The sequence below is a fragment of the Heterodontus francisci genome, chromosome 13 (assembly GCF_036365525.1).
Source record: "Heterodontus francisci isolate sHetFra1 chromosome 13, sHetFra1.hap1, whole genome shotgun sequence".
In the NCBI taxonomy this organism is placed as follows: Eukaryota; Metazoa; Chordata; class Chondrichthyes; order Heterodontiformes; family Heterodontidae; genus Heterodontus; species Heterodontus francisci.
In genome coordinates, this window is record NC_090383.1 from 107,993,287 (window position 1) to 108,003,069 (window position 9,783).

The following is a 9,783-nucleotide window of genomic DNA, read 5'->3' on the forward strand; positions in this document are numbered from 1 at the left end:
CGCCCCTGCCTTTTCCCCATCGTCCATCAATTTAATTTTTCTCTTCAGATAGTTATCCAATTCCCTTTTGAAAGCCAAGATTGAATCTGCCTCCACCACACTCTCATACAGTGCATTCCAGATCCTACCCACTCAGTGAGTAAAAAATAATTTCCTCATGTCATCTCTCGTTCTTTTGCCAATCACCAATCAGTTTTCCGGCCTTTCCACCAATGGGAGCAGTTTCTCTCTATCTACTCTGGCCAGATCCCTCATGATTTTGAACACCTCTATAAAATCTCCTCTCAATCTTCTCTTCTCTAAAGGGAAAAGCCCCAGTTTCGCCAATTTATGCTTGTAAATGAAGTCTTTCATCCCTGGAACCATTCTCGTAAATCTTTTCTATACCCTCTTTAAAGCCTTCACATCCTTCCTAAAGTGTGATGCCCAAAATTAGACACAATACTCCAGTTAATGGATGGTTTTAATACCTGAAGGCAGTAGCCTTCATTTGCTAAGAAATAGCTTTGAAAATCTGAAATAAAAACCATAAATGTAAAACAGCATCTGAAAGAGAAAGATCATTCACCTTGATTTCAACAAATGTAATTGTTTGGAATGCAGAAGTAAAAAAGACTTGTCAATGTCATGGAATGTGTCATTTTACACACTAGCTCGCACTATGGCATAGCCATTGTGCAAGTTGTGGTCTACGATGGTATGCATAGTGTCTAGGAATCTTGTTTCACTATTGCAGGCATGGCAATTAAGCAACTAACGGGAGGAGGAAGCTCTATGAACTTCACCACCTTCAACGTTGCTGGAGCCCAGCATGTATGAGTGAAAGACAAGACTGAAATGCCTACACTGAAGTGCTTGCTACCATCTTCAGTCAAAAGTACCAAGCGGATGATCTTCCTTGATCTCCTCCTGAGGTCTACCATCACAGAAGACAGAACAAAGAACAGTACAGCACAGGAACAGGCCTTTCTGCCCTCCAAGCCTGTCTAAACTAAAACCTTCTGCACTTCCAGGGACCGTATCCCTCTATTCCCATCCTATTCATGTATTTGTCAAGATGCCTCTTAAACGTCGCTATCGTATCTGCTTCCACCACCTCCCCTGGCAGCAAGTTCCAGGCACTCACCACCCTTTGTGTAAAGAACTTGCCTTGCACATCCCTTCTAAACTTTGCCCCTCGCACCTTAAACCTATGTCCCCTAGTAACTGACTCTTCCACCCTGGGAAAAAGCTTCTGAATATCCACTCTGTCCATGCCACTCATAACTTTGTAAACCTCTATCCTGTCGCCCCTCCACCTCCGTCGTTCCAGTGAAAACAATCTGAGTTTATCCAACCTCTCCTCATAGCTAATGCCCTCCAGACCAGGCAACATCCTGGTAAACCTCTTCTGTACCCTCTCCAAAGCCTCCTCGTCCTTCTGGTAGTGTGGCGACCAGAATTGCACACAATATTCTAAGTGTGGCCTAACTAAGGTTCTGTACAGCTGCAGCATGACTTGCCAATTTTTATACTCTATGCCCCAACCGATGAAGGCAAGCATGCCGTATGCCTTCTTGACTACCTTATCCACCTGCGTTGCCACTTTCAGTGACCTGTGGATCTGTACGTCCAGATCTCTCTGCCTGTCAACTCTCCTAAGGGTTCTGCCATTTACTGTATACTTCCCACCTGTATTAGATCTTCCAAAATGCATTACTTCACATTTGTCCGGATTAAACTCCATCTGCTATTTCTTCGCCCAAGTCTCCAACCGATCTATATACTGCTGTATCCTCTGACAATCCTCATCACTATCCGCAACTCCACCAACCTTTGTGTCATCCGCAAACTTACTAATCAGACCAGCTACATTTTCCTCCAAATCATTTATATATACTACAACAGCAAAGGTCCCAGCACTGATCCCTGCGGAACACCACCAGTCACAGCCCTCCATTCAGAAAAGCACCCTTCCACTGCTACCCTCTGTCTTCCATGACCAAGCCAGTTCTGTATCCATCTTGCCAGCTCACCCCTGATCCCGTGTGACTTCACCTTTTGTACCAGCCTGCCATGAAGGACCTTGTCAAAGGTTTTACTGAAGTCCATATAGACAACATTCACTGCCCTTCCTTCATCAATCATCTTCATCACTTCCTCAAAAAACTCAATCAAGTTAGTGAGACATGACCTTCCCTTCACAAAACCATGCTGCCTCTCGCTAACAAGTTCATTGTTTCCAAATGGGAGTAAATCCTGACCTGAAGAATCCTCCCTAATCATTTCCCTACCACTGACGTAAGGCTCACCGGCCTATAATTTCCTGGATTATCCTTGCTACCCTTCTTAAACAAAGGAACAACATTAGCTATTCTCCAGTCCTCTGGGACCTCACCTGTAGCCAATGAGGATACAAAGATTTCTGTCAAGGCCCCAGCAATTTCCTCCCTTGCCTCCCTCAGTATTCTGGAGTAGATCGCATCAGGCCCTGGGGACTTATCTACCTTAATGCTTTGCAAGACGCCCAACACCTCCTCCTTTTTGATAACGACATGACCCAGACTATCCGCACTCCCTTCCCTAGACTCATCATCCACCAAGTCCTTCTCTTTGGTGAATACTGATGCAAAGTACTCATTTAGTACCTCACCCATTTCCTCTGGCTCCACGCATAGATTCCCTCCTCTGTCCTTGAGTGGGCCAACCCTTTCCCTGGCTACCCTCTTGCTCTGTACATACGTATAAAAAGCCTTGGGATTCTCCTCAATCCTGTTTGCCTATGACTTTTCATGACCCCTTTTAGCCCTCCTGACTCCTTGCTTAAGTTCCTTCCTACTTTCTTTATATTCCTCAAGGGAATATAAAGGCTGTTCCCAGCCTTCTAGCCCTTACGAATGCTTCCTTTTTCTTTTTGACTAGGCTCACAATATCCCTCGTTATCCAAGGTTCCCAAAATTTGCCAAACTTATCCTTCTTCCTCACAGGAACATGCTGGTCCTGGATTCTAATCAACTGACGTTTGATGGACTCCCACATGTCAGATGTTGATCTATCCTCAAACAGCCGCCCCCAATCTAAATTCTTCAGTTCCTGCCTAATATTATTCTAATTAGCCTTCCCCCAATTTAGCACGTTCACTCGAGGACTACTCTTATCCTTATCTACAAGTACCTTAAAACTTACGGAATTATGGTCACTGTTCCCGAAATGCTCCCCTACTGAGACTTCGACCACTTGGCCGGGCTCATTCCTCAATACCAGGTCCAGTACGGCCCCTTCCCTAGTTGGACTATCTACATGCTGTTTCAAGAAGCCCTCCTGGATGCTTCTTACAAATTCTGCCCCATCCAAGCCCCTAGCACTAAGTGAGTCCCAGTCAATATCCTAAGTCAACAGACTTCAGCTATTTTGAGGAGCGCCAGTAAAACTGAAGTCAATAAGATCAGGGAGAAAACTCTCCAGTGGTTAGAGTCATATCCAACAAAAAGGAAGATGGTTCAACATCACTGCAGGAGATCCTCAGTGATAAACTCCAGAAAGCTTGTTAAGGAAAGATAGTGCTGGAGCTTATATTTACACAGTTTCACATTTATTGTACAGAGTGTCATGATCCTGTGTTTTGTTTGGGAAATATACAGTGCGCCTTTAAGGCTGTAAGAAATCTGTACTGCTTTAAGGCAGCAAGCTTCAGAAGTTACCGAGTAAAGGTGCATCTTGGTTGCCCTGGATACAGCCATTCAGAGACAGAAAACAGGACATACAATGTTGCTGTTTAACTTTGAAACTAGCTGGAAAAAACTGGCTTTGCAGAGACTGTTGAGAGACAGTTGAGAGACAGACTGTTCTGACAGACACAGTTGTGCCAGTCCAGTCTGAAGGAGAGATCTGTCAGTCAATTTAAACTGAAGGAAGAGAATTTAGACTGTTTATTTTTACCTCTCAAAATTCTAAAAGTTAAGCCAGATTGATTCTTTTGAAAGTGGTTGCGAATTGTTGATCTGCGTGGCCATCGCTGGAAAGAAGAAGAGTTTCAAGCTTCAAATGTTGAACTGAATTACCGAATTCCTACCATAAGATTCATTGGACCCTGGAAGATTGCGAGTGGACTTTGAATCAGAGGACTGTTCGTCAGGAAGCATAAATCTGCAAGGACTTTACTGTTATTTCTATTTTTAAATATTGTTTTACCTTAGTAGTGTTAAGGATTTTAGTTTTTTCTAATAAACAGTTAATTTGTTGATATCTAAAGATACCTGGGTTTGGTTTGCCTCATTCAGGGGTTACTAGAGTGTTCAATTTGGCTGTGGCTTTCTTTGATTTGGGAAAGCTTAAAGATATAAGTTATGTGACCTGTGGAGTGACGGGACTGAATTGGCAGTGCGTTGCTCCCACCGCAATCAGAATCATATATTTTGATTGGTGGCTTTGTCTTCAGCGGTCATTGCCATAACAAGAGTAAAAGGATTACAAGCATGTAGCTCCTCACTCAAACCCTCCAACAATCTCAGTGGTCTATCCTCCAACATAAGTTCAGAAGTTGTACTGTTTGCTGATGATTTTACAATGTTTAGCTCAATTCACAATTCCTCAGAAAATGAAGCAGTCCATGCCTGCATGCAGGAAGACCTGGACAACATCCAGGTGTAACATTCATGCCACACAAGTGTAACATTCATGCCAGACAATGAGCTTCTCCAACAAGAGAGAGCCTAACTACCTCCATTGACATTTGCCAGAAATATTGTGCGAGTCAAGAATGGAATACTCTCCACTTGCCTAGATGGATGCAGCTGCAATAACACTCAAGATGCTCAACACCACTGAAGACAAAGCAGATTGATCATAAGCATATCCACTAGTTTAAAATAAAAACAAGAAATGCTGGAAATGTGAGTGGTTCCAGCATTTCTTGTTTTTATTTCAGATTTCCAGCATCTGCAGTATTTTGCTTCCACTAGTTTAAATATCAATCCCCTCTATCACTGGCGTACCGTGGCTATAGTGTGTACCATCTACATGATACACTGCAGCAATTTGCTAAGACTTCTTTTGCAGCACCTACATGAGAGCACCATCATCTCCAAGAACCCCTCCAAGTGCCATACCATCCTGACTTGGATGTATATTGCTGCCATTCCTTGGTTGCCATTGGGTCAAATCCTGGAACTGCCTAGTAGCAGCATCGTGGGAGCACCTTCACCACACGTTGAGAAGGGCATATTTTCTGTTGGCTTATTACAGTGATAACTGGTAAATTTGCAAGTGCAAACCTACCACGCGGACACCTTCAAATGAAAGACTTGATCTATGTTAATGTGGCAATGGAACTGTTAAATTACAGAACTACAGGGCGGCACAGTGGCGCAGTGGTTAGCACCGCAGCCTCACAGCTCCAGTGACCCGGGCTCAATTCTGGGTACTGACTGTGTGGAGTTTGCAAGTTCTCCCTGTGTCTGCGTGGGTTTCCTCCAGGTGCTCCGGTTTCCTCCACATGCCAAAGACTTGCAGGGTGGGTCACCAATGTAGGTCACCGAGCTGAGGGGTGATAGGGGAACAGGACTTGGTGCAAGTTAGGACATGGGCGGCAGGGGGTTTGGATGACCTCAAGTTTACAGAGGATAGAACGTGGAAGACCAGCAGCAGTGCATTGGAATAGTCAAGTCTAGAGTTAACGAAGGCATGAATGAGGGTTTCAGCAGCAGATGAGCTGAGACAGGAGTGAAACTAAATGATCTAACAGAGGTGGAAATAGGTGGTCTTGGTGATGGCATGGATATCTGGTTGGAAGCTCATCTCGGAATCAAATTGACAGAAAGGTTGTGAACAGTCTAGTTTAGTCTCAGAATGATGCCAGGGAGAGGGATGGCATCAGTAGCTCGGGAATGGATTTTGAAGCGGGGACTGAAGATAATGGCTTCAGTCTTCAAAAGTAAACTATGATAAAATTGAAAGTAAAAATCTTTACCAACAGAAATAAGCTTCAGGATGTAAATATGAGATGCATAAATAGACAATAATGAAAACATTAATATAAGTTTTCTTCCTCACAGTCTTTGGCTTGCAGTTCTTTATTTCTCATTGAATTTTGCCTTTCCCTATTGCTCACAGCTCCTCCTCAAGAAGTGGCCACTGTATTATTCTCATGTGACTTCTGTATTTTTACCCAAATGTTTGAATTAAGTCAACATTGTATGTTTTTTTAATGTGCACTAAATTAAATCTGTAATGATAACAGAATCTCAGGTTAATTGAATAAAACTCCGAATGGTCTGGGTTTCTCTCTGAGTCAATAATCATTGACAAAGTGTTTTGCAGACAGGATAAACAATAATCTGATGTTACCGATGCCCAAACCTACATTTCCTTACCAGCAAAAGTAAAAGGTCATTTTGGCAAGTCTACCTCCCTCTACATTTTCTGACCAGGGTTTAGCATACTAATATTTGGTTACCGTTTATGACCTCAAAATAGAAGTTAATACTATAATAAATAAAAACAAAAAATTTTGGAAATACTCAGCATTTCGGGCAGCATCTGTGGAGAGAAAAGTACAGTTAACATTTCGGGTCGATGACCTTTCATCAGAACAGAATGTAACAGAGCTTTTGTATAGTTAATACTAAATATTGGATCTGAGGGAGAGAAATTGCATAAGGAAGAGAAATCTTATTTGATTTAACCAAACTGCCATTATCTGATTTTAAAATAAACATTTACTTTCCTTCGATCCAAGTCTCACTTGAACATGTTTTATTACTGCAATAGTGTCTTACACTGGGGAGTAGCTACTGCTAAGACAGAGGAAACTTACTTTGAACATAACACGAAGGCAGAGGAGAGGAACAGTTTTAGAAATGGCACCAATATATTGTTTTGTATGCCACAGATAGTGTTCACAATATTATCTGCGGAGCTGTAAAGACCTTAAGCACATTGAGATTTGCAAAGAGCGAGCTGTAGATTTACTGAAACTCATTGCTATACTGGTGGCCGTAAATGTCACTCTAGCTATTAGTCGCCAGGTTTAAAGATATGTGGAGAGAACCACAGTGAGGGGACTTAAGGCTTCATGTACATCTTCAGGATGCTCTGTTCCAGGTGTTCATGCATTTTTTTGGAAGAAAACAGGAATATTTAGACATAAAGCAAAACTTGTATAGCTGTATTCCTAAGTGTGTTGGACATGGCTGACTGAACCCACATTGAAACATATAATCTGACAGTTTTTCTGCATTGATCTAGGTTACACACAAGGGCAATTATTCCAGCAAAAGTTACACAATGTGTGACATCCACAACACAATTCTCCAGGTGACTGTGAAATTCCTGAAGTCTACACATGATTTCACATTTACCTAATCTTGTGTTCTAACTTTATTCAAATGGGACAAACAGTATAGGTGGAGCTGGGGCTTTGTGATTAATAACTCTCCCATTAAGCATGATAACACACATATTGGCCTCTCATGATGCCAAACTTACCAAGGATCTGATGCCAACAATGCCAAGAGGAGGTGTGCCATGAGAGGTTGTGCTAAACAAAAGGTGAGCACTGCCCACATTGATAATGTTGACTTAGTAACCTGACAACAACTTACTGTTCATAGCACGTTTAACATAGAAACATGTCCCAAAGCACTTCCCGATGCAGGTAGGATATAAATGCCAAGACAAAGAATGAGATATCAGTAGGTTTGACTAAGAGCTTGGTTAAAGGGGTGGATATTAAATAAGAGTCTTTAAGGAGCAGAGCAATTGGAGAGGGCTCTAGACAGAACAGATAGAGAGAAAATGTTTCCATTGGCAGAAGGATCAAGATTTAGAAGTCACTAGAGTTAAAGTGATCAGTGAAAGAACCAAAGGCGACTGGAAGTAAAACCTTTTTACGCAGCAAATAGTTGCGATCTGGAATGTACAGCCTGAAAGAGTGCTGGAGACGGATCCAATCATGTCTTTCAAAAGGGAACTGGATAAGCATCTGAAGGGAAAAAATTTGCAGGGCTACAGGGAAAAGACAGGGGAGTGGGACTAGCTAAATTGCTCTTGCAGAGAGCTGGCATGGGCTTGTCAGGCCAAATGGCCTCCGTCACAGGTGTAACCGTTCTATGACTCTATGAGAAATGCTGGAATTCAGGGATTCCAGAGTGTGGTACTTATAATGGCTAAAGGCACATCCACTAACAGTGGGCCAAAAGCTGGGAGGGTGGTGATTCTGGGGAACATATCGGAAAATTCAGTCTCATCCAAAACTAGACATTGGACAAGCAATCTGACATTACAGAGTGTTGAAAGAAGTAGCCGAGAGTTATAACTGGTTGTCATTAACATACTAATGGAAACTGGCCCCACTTTAATCTGGACCTGAAATAAAAGACAAAACACTTCAGTTTCTGTCAATATCTAGTCTAATGTATAAAAATAATAAAAGTTGGAATTATATCGGCCGGGAATGCTTTGTTAACAGTTACTGCACTTACTCTGCTATCAAATTCTGAATCTTCATATTCATGTAAATACAATACAGGGTCCCATCTATTTTTCTTTTTCAAATGCTATCTGGGCTGCTGTACATTCCCAACACTTTCTGTTTTTATTTCGGATTTACAGCCTTAATGTCTTCCTTTTTATCTTGAGCATATTAGGAATATTATTCATGAGCGACAGCTTGCAGTCCCAGGGATGCATAAATGTCAGGCATATATACACTTTGCTGATTTCAAATATTGATTCACTATTGTTTTAATAGACGCAATTCAAGGAAAAGGGAGAGGAAAAATGGTATCCTGTGAGTGTTTGTAACACTGGAAATATTTCACAGTTTGAGTCTTTTTTTTATTTTTATAAATTAACCTATTTTTGTTCTCCTATTTTCTTCTTTACGTCCTTCCCCATCCCCCCCCCACCCCCCCTCCCCCAAACCCACAAACCAGTGACGGGTTTAATTTCACATTTTTCATTAACTTTGCACTTTCCATTTATTGCTCTGGGTTGATTGTGTTATTTTGTTCAACCAATTTCACAATAAATGCTCCAGTATGTTGAAATGAGGGATGATTGTGAGCATCCTTGATTCATACATCCTTCCCCAAACTCCAACCTTTCTTTCAGAATCAGAGTGTGATTTTTTTTTAAATCTCCCAGCTATATCTGTGATGAGGTTAGATGGCACTCAGATACACTGCAAAGTGAGGCATTCCTCAGAATCACTGCACTCCATCCTTGGTAATTGTGACCTGCAGTAACCAGCTCCTCTCTCTTTGCAGGCAAATCTGAGGCCATAGACAAGCCTGCAATTTATTTGCCTGTTCTTTATAAATATAATAGTCCCTCTCGGTAACTGTGCATTAGAAAGCAGTATATAAAAAGTGTGTTATACATAAGGTCATGTCATTGTATGGGTCTTGTATTAATGAGATAGCTATAAATAATGTGCTCATTATGAATCAGAGATCACAGTGAGAGGTTGGTATGTTGAATGTACCCTGTGTGTGCACTGAGTGGATCTTGCATTACTCCATCTGTTATAAAGACAATACAATCAGTGTGGCAGACTGTCAACATTGCTTCGTGTATACTGTACGTGTAGCACCCTGTCAATAGGCTGCATGCCAGATACATTAGTGACTGCAAGGAGATCCTTATGCAAGTTAATCCTTTATGTTATTATGATGACAACCTCATTCATATTCACCAAAACATTCCCCCTGAATGTGGCAATCAATTAAACATGTTTCCTATATATTGCACTGTCTGCACCACACTGCCTGCCTGCAACCCCCACCCCCCCACCCCTCCACACCC